General features: G+C 55.5%; 1 long non-coding RNA gene across 1 annotated transcript; it reads left to right on the top strand.

The window, feature by feature from the left end:
- Nucleotides 1-227: 227 nt before the first annotated feature.
- On the top strand, nucleotides 228-5,475 carry LOC123384619. Its single transcript, XR_006595995.1, has 3 exons — nucleotides 228-1,078; nucleotides 2,871-3,098; nucleotides 4,063-5,475. It is a non-coding gene; the product is annotated as an uncharacterized LOC123384619 (long non-coding RNA).
- Nucleotides 5,476-7,478: the final 2,003 nt, after the last annotated feature.

Genomic DNA, 7,478 nt, shown 5'->3' with positions numbered 1-7,478 from the left:
ACAACTGTGACACTTTAAGGGGCTTCCTCAGGTCCCGGCTGAGTTTGCGGTCTCCTGAGGACCCCTCCTGCTTTACAGATTCCCCACCAGTTTGTGGAATCCCACGTGTGAGAGGCAGCTGTTGGCCTCTACCGGAATCAAAACAAGGCTACTATCGGCTAAATGATCAGCAAGCAATTGTGCACGAAATAGCCTCCTGCCCACGTTGGTTTTGCAGCCCGAAAGCTAACTCCCCCACCGTTTGCTTCAAATATTACTTCCTGTTCCGAACCACTGTCAGAGCGTCTCCTTTAACAAGGCTTCCCTGCCTCCCTGGGTTAGAAGAGAACAGATTTCCACCTGAGCAGCGAGGGAGGGGCGGCGGGAAGAACTCGGGCCCCAGGAGGACTTGATGGGGGATCGTTTCTAAGCTGCTCGACTTTCCAGTTTTGAGAGAGCGGGCAAGCCCTCCGAGCCCATCCCCGCCTCCCTCCCGTTAGACCTGATGTACAGACGCCTGTCCTCCCATTTTCCCTCCTGCTTTGAAAACCCAGAACGGGGACACCTGTGAGTCCGGTCCTCTTCCCCAGCCTTCGTCCTGGGAGGTGACAGCTCACTGCGGCCCTTGGGGATCTGCTTCTTGTGCGTCCAAGCTGCAGGGCTCAGGCATTTCACCAGAAGGCCGCAGAGGCAGACCCGGAACCTGGCCAACAGCCAGAGCACGGTGGCCAAAGGCTAGGCGTGCGGCTGAACCCAACGAGAGTCCCCTCGGCCGATGTGCAGCGAGCCCACGGAAACCACCACCCAGTGTCGCAGTGAGGAATGACGGGCTAAGTGTCGGTCTGGCCCCACCCGGGAAACTGGGAGCCAGTGCTCTCAAGTCCCGAACTCCCTGACGGCTTGCAAGTGAGGGTTTTTTCAAGGGCAACATTTGGGGCAGGGGTCTCCTGAGAAGGTGGGCGCCGTTGACTGGAGCCCCGTGAGGTCGTGTTAGAAAAACCTGTGTTCCTGCTTCATCCGGGCCCCTGGAGGTGATTCCCTGTCAGGGGATTTGCAGTGTGAAAAATGCCTCCATTCCTCACATTGGGGGTGTCACCAGGTACGTCTGGTGACTATCTTTGCGGTAACGCGGATTCACTACGTGTCCTACGGGCTCCCGTGAATGATAAGCAAGCGTCCCTATCTCTTGGGCTTAGGGCTACACGTCCCCCCAGCCGGGCCGGGGGTGCTAGGACCTGACAAGATGGGTGCCGGCTTCAGTGGACCCTCCCATCCGAACGCTCGGGACTTGTTTCCTCATCTGCAAAACAGAAGGGACGACCCATGTCTATTATGCAGGGCTCTCTAGAGAAAAAGATGTACAGATTTAGACACGTAGAGTTAGGGAGATCAATGGCCAGACACAGATAGATCTGTTGTAAGGAGCTGGCCCGCACGATCAGAGGCTGACAAGTCCCCAGAGACGAGGTGATGAGTTGGAGACCCACGAGAGCCAATGGCATAAGTTCAAGTCCAGCAGCAGTCAGGCCGGAAGAGTTCTTCTCCTCCTTCTTTCTTCCTTCTTCTCTTCTTCTTCTTCTTCTTCTTCTCCTTCTTCTTCTTTTTCTCCCCTCCTCCTCCTCCTCCCCTCTCCCCACTCCTCCCCCTCCTCCCCCATCTCCTCCCCCTCCTCCCCCTCCCCCTCCTCCCCCTTCTCATCCCCCCTCCTCCTCCTCCCCCTCCTCCTCCCCCTCCTCCTCCCCCCTCCACCTCCTCCCCCTCCTCCTTCCCCCTCCTCCTCTTCCTTCTTCTTCTTCTTCTTCTTCTTTTTCTCCCCTCCTCCTCCTCCCCTCTCCCCACTCCTCCCCCTCCTCCTTCCCCTCCTCCCCCTCCCCCTCCTCCTCCTCCCCCTTCTCATCTCCCCTCCTCCTCCTCCCCTTCCTCCTCCCCCTCCTCCTCCCCCCTCCTCCTACCCCTCCTCCTCCCCCCTCCTCCTCCTTCCCCCTCCTCCTCTTCCTTCTTCTTCTTCTTCTTCTTCTTCTTCTTCTTCTTCTTCTTCTTCTTCTTTTTCTCCCCTCCTCCTCCTCCCCTATCCCCACTCCTCCCCCTCCTCCCCCATCTCCTCCCCCTCCTCCCCCTCCCCCTCCTCCTCCTCCCCCTTCTCATCCCCCCTCCTCCTCCTCCCCCTCCTCCTCCCCCTCCTCCTCCCCCCTCCTCCTCCTCCCCCTCCTCCTCCCCCCTCCACCTCCTCCCCCTCCTCCTCCCCCTCCTCCTCCCCCTCCTCCCCCTCCTCCTCCTCCTCCTCCTCCTCCCCCTTCTCGTCCCCCCTCCTCCTCCTCCCCCTCCTCCTCCCCTCCTCCTCCCCCTCCCCCTCCTCCCCCTTCTCGTCCCCCCTCCACCTCCTCCCCCTCCTCCTCCCCCTCCTCCTCCCCCTCCTCCTCCCCCCTCCTCCTCCTTCCCCCTCCTCCTCTTCCTTCTTCTTCTTCTTCTTCTTCTTCTTCTTCTTCTTCTTCTTCTTCTTCCTCCTCTTCCCCACCTTCTCCTTCCCCTCCCCTCCTCCTTCTCCTTCTTCTTCTTTTTCTCCCCTCTTCCTCCTCCCCCCTCCCCCTCCTCCCCCTCCTCCCCTCCTCCTCCCCTTCCTCCTTCTCCCCCTCCTCCTCCCCCCTCCTCCTCCCCCTCCTCCTCCTCCCCCTCCTCTTCCTCCCCCTCCTCCCCCTCCTGCTCCCCCCTCCTCCCCCCTCCTCCTCCTCCCCCCCTCCTCCTGTTCCCCCTCCTCCTTCTTCTTCTTCTTCTTCTTCTTCTTCTTCTTCTTCTTCTTCTTTTTAGAGTTCTTCTTGCTCCGAGTTTTTGTTGTATGCAGGTCTTCCGGTAACTGGATGAGGTGCACAGGTAGAGTGATCTGTTTTACTCAGTCTGCAGATTCAGATGAGCTTGTTCTTAGGAGGCAAGCTGCCGGTGGTTGTTGCGCTTCGCTGGACTTTAATCCTCGGTCTCTCCCTCCTCGGCCACTTCCACATTCTAGACCGGATCCTCCCTGGAAGAACGAACCGAGCACGGACACTCGGCGTGGAGGTGCCCCGCACTTCCGAGTTGGCACCCTCACGTCCACCCTCCCATCCTGCCCTCACCAGCAGGACCAGGTCAGGGCGGAAGACGGTGGCTCGTCCACGGTCTCCTGGGGGTGGGGCTGGAGCTGGGACGGAGGTCTGGCGGACACAAATCCCACGCTCTGTACCTGGCCAGGTGCTCTCCTCCACACCCCCAGGCTGCCCAGCTGCTCCCAGCTCCCAGTCTCTCACCTGGGAGACCATCGGGAGCAGCTGGAGGAGCTCGGGGGAGCCCGGGGCCAGGGGTGAGGTCTGGCAGAGCAGGCTCCTGGGGCTCAGACCTGCTGGGTCAGTCACGGGGGCTCCGAAAGCCAAGGGCAAGGCAGCCTGACCTGCTGTTAGAGTGTAGTGCATCCCCTTGATTTGCAAAAAGCTCCTGTTCTCATAACTCCCAATCCTATAAACCACTGGAACCACAGAGCTTGGGCTGAAGGGATCCTAACACTATCCGCTTCAGGCCCCCGCAGACCTCATCTGGGCCAATAATCAGCCTGTGACCACCGGTTCCGTTTTTAAATATCGAGATCCCGAGGGGTGGGGGAGAGGGGAAAGAGGGCGATGGGCATCGAGGAGGGCCCTTGTTGGGATGAGCCCTGGGTGTTGTACGGAAACCAATTGGTCAATAAATTATATTTTAAAAAGTAAAATAAAATTTAGCTCAAATTAAAAAAAATCGAGATTCCTTCATACCAACTAGTAAATAGCTGCCCCCGATCCGCCCCCCTCCCCGTCCCCACGACTCCCCTCTCACCTCTCACCCCTGCACCCCTGCAGGCCTGCAGGCAGCCTCCAGTCCTTTCTGGCTGGTGCCTGGGCCGCACCTGTGGTTGACCATTTGGGTATCACCCCGCCCCCCCCACCTCCACGCAGAGCCCCTGCTGCCTGAGGGCTCCTTGTCAAGCACGGGCTTCCCCCAGGGCCACTGCTGAATTCCTTCAGGGACCCCTTCTCTGGACATCACATTCACTTCCATACTATCTTGCCTGGCTTCTCACAGGGTCTGGGATAACAGAACAGGAGGAGGGAACCGCAGAGTTGAGAGCGGACGGAGGAGGCAAAGCGACATGCTGCCCCCAGCTGCCCAAGATGTGCATTGCAATCACCTCCAATTCAACTGCTTTCTCCTAAAATGCCTTCAGCTGCCCATTAGTGGGAAATTACAGAATAAAGAAAATAAAGACGATGTCCCCGGAACATTTTTTCCAGTGCTTAAAGTGCCCCCAACTTCCAGGGATCCAGGGTCTTCAGAATATAAACCACTGAGTTTATAGGTAAAACTGTTTATGTGGGATGCTTTTCCTCTGCAAATAATAATTTAGGAAGAGATCAGAAATGGCAGTCAGCAGGGGCCCTGGTCCTGGCACCTCATTTCCTGCCCATGGAACCAGTGGGGGACATGGTTTCCTGAGCACACAGGCTCTGCACCAAATCCAGATATGATCAACCACCCCAGGAGGCGGTTATACTCCGGTGAGAAATGCAGACGTACTCTCCGACCTGAAGTTATATGCAATTATTATTACTTAAGTAGGCTTTGTGCCCAATGCAGATCCCAACGTGGATCTTGAACTCACAACCCTGAGACCATGACCTGAGTTGAGATCAAGAGTCAGATGCTTCATCGACTGAGCCACCCAGGCTCCCTGACAATTATTATCGTTAACGTAAATGTCTATCAGGGAATATTTATATTATCTCCCAGAGCCTAGATTGGTATAGAGTGCCTAATTGCTGAAAATTATCAAGGATGTTCGTGGGGAAAATGGGGACTAGTTAAGTGTTAGAAAGCGAAATCACGAAAGTGCAAAAGAGTTAACACAGTGTGGCTGAGACCACTGTCCTCAAGAAAGGCCTGCTTGCAAGACTGGCCCTTCACCGGTATCTGGGAACCCAGATTTTGGGAGGATTCCCTCCAATCCCTGATAATAGGCTCCCTATGCCTACGCTGTGCTATGATAACTCCTGCTGCTGAGAACCTGCTTTCCTTCTGGGAATCTGGAATTTGGGGACGTGCCACACGAAGTGCCTATATGACTTGCCCCCAGTGAAAGCCCGGGGAGCTGACTCTCTAAGGAACCTAGACCTGGTCGACAATCTTTGACACACACGTTGCCACAACTCATTGCTGGGCGGCGTGTCCCGAGTGACTCCACAGGACAGGGTTTAGAAGCTTTTGCCTGGTTTCCTCTGGACTTCGTCTCCTGTGCCTTTCTCTTTCCTGATTCGACTTCCTTTCCTCTGGTGAAAGTAAATCAGAGCCATGAACATTGCTGTACGCTGAGTCCTGGGAGTCCTCCCAGCAGATCATCAACCTGGGGGTGGTCTCAGAGACCCCGATCGACACCCAGCTTCCAGTTCTGGCGGGACCAGCAAAGCTGACACACTCATGCCTGGCTGGAGAGCAACATTGCCCTGTATACTGCGTGTCATTAAGATGTCCCTGTCCTCTGACTCCGTCATCCCATTTTGGGAATATGTCCTGTTGAAACAGTTCCACAGAAAGAGGCACAAAGATATTCACCGGAGCTCATGCTAAATCCGGAAACAAAGTAGATGCCCAGGAAGAGGGAAAACGGCTAAGTAAATTATGTCACATCAATTCTAAGAAACGGATTAAAGTGAGATGTATAAAGATCACGGAGAAACACATGAAAAGGTGTTTCCGACGTTAACTTTTTTGAAGCTGAATACAAAACGGTGGGTACACTGACAGCAAAGAAATAACAAACAGTAAGATCAAAAGTGACTCTTCCAAAGTGAAAATGGCCTGGGATGCCACGGGGGTGTGGACTTATCCACAAATAAATTAACCTTGACCGTCGCCGTAGGGATAAACTCAGAACTCTCTGGGGACTTGGTAGGAGCCTCTGGAAAGGTGTGAAAGGTGGCCCCAAGTCCTCTGGCTTTCATCACCTTGGATAAAGCGTTCAGGGTGTGCGCCCGGGGGGGAAATGGAGGTTGGTGTTAAGCCAAAATTTTTATCCGGGTCGGCGTTCCAGGGCACAAGAGATGAGCCTAAACTACACAAGCAAACACTTTCCCCACCGCAGCCCCTGCTTCCTGGAGCCCCGCCGCCCTTCCCCTGAGCCTCATTTGTCTCCTTCCCAACTCCCGCAACCCACCTCTGCACCGGCTCCCTGAGGCCCCTGGGCGCTGCCCCGCAGCGGGGAGCTCCCCCTAGGGACCCGCCCTCCGCCAGCCAATTGGCGAAGGGGCGGGGTCTACAGGAAGTGGGCGGGGCTCCTCGAGCCAGCCCCACCCACGTTTGCCCCTGAGGCTCCACCCCACCCGGTTTAGCGAATTCTCCCCTGTTGCTGGCACTTGGCCCAGTGGGGCCCCACCTGTCACTGCACATCAGAGGCTAGGCTGTAGAGTTCTACCAGAACCTACGTTAAGGTCCTTAGGGTTGCGAGAAACCCATTAAAGTACAGCCCCAGCAACCCCCCAAATCCAGGCATTTTTGTCCTGTCCTGGAGAGTTGTATATAAAGTTAAATCTCAAGATGTGGGGTGTGGAAGGGGCAATGACTTGCTCAAGGACACCCAGCAAGTCACTGGAAGAGCTGGAACTGGAACCCAGTGTCCTGATTCCCTCCAGGCTGGGCTCAGTGACACCCACCCAGAGTGGATCTGAACACTTTTCCAGGTCAGTGACTGAGGAAACAGAATGTGTTCAAGCAGCACCGGCAGGTGAAATCTCCCCCAAGCCCCCCACATTTTTTAATTTTTTTAATGTTTATTTATTTTTGAGAGAGACACAGACAGAATGTGAGTGGGTTAGGGGCAGAGAGAGAGGGAGATACAGAATCAGAAGCAGGCTCCAGGCTCCGAGCTGTCAGCACAGAGCCCGACGCGGGGCTCGAACCCACGAGCTGTGAGATCATGACCCTAGCCGAAGTCGGTCGCTCTACCGACTGAGCCACCCAGGCGCCCCATGCCCCCCACATTTTATTTTGAAAAATGTCAAACACATAGAAGCGTTGAAAGAATGGTACCATGAACACCTATATACCCATCACCTAGATTCTACAATGAATGTTTTGTTCTATTCGCTTTGTCACATTTCCATCCCTCTACCATCGGTCAGTCTGAAATAGTTTCTAAGTTAAATGAAAAGCCAACCCCCACAGAAATATTCAGCCTCTACACTCACCAAGCCCTTGTTCATCCTGGAAGCACCTGCTGGCCTTGTTGGTCTTGTTCCTTGTCTCCGGAGAGTGTGGCCGGGGGACCTGGGCCAAAGTATCTGAGCAAACCACATGGCTATTCCAGGCTGTTCCAAGCTGCTCTACGTCACAGCCTGTGGTTGGCTTTACAAGAGGTGTCCCACGCGGCAGGCACCGCCGCCTCTAAACACGCTCATGGGGCCCCTTCCAGAGGTTCCAGGAGGTAGGAGCTGCTACTCCTTGGCAAA

The sequence above is a fragment of the Felis catus genome, chromosome A3 (genome assembly GCF_018350175.1).
Source record: "Felis catus isolate Fca126 chromosome A3, F.catus_Fca126_mat1.0, whole genome shotgun sequence".
Taxonomy (NCBI): Eukaryota; Metazoa; Chordata; class Mammalia; order Carnivora; family Felidae; genus Felis; species Felis catus.
This window is presented reverse-complemented; position numbering and strand designations above follow the sequence as displayed.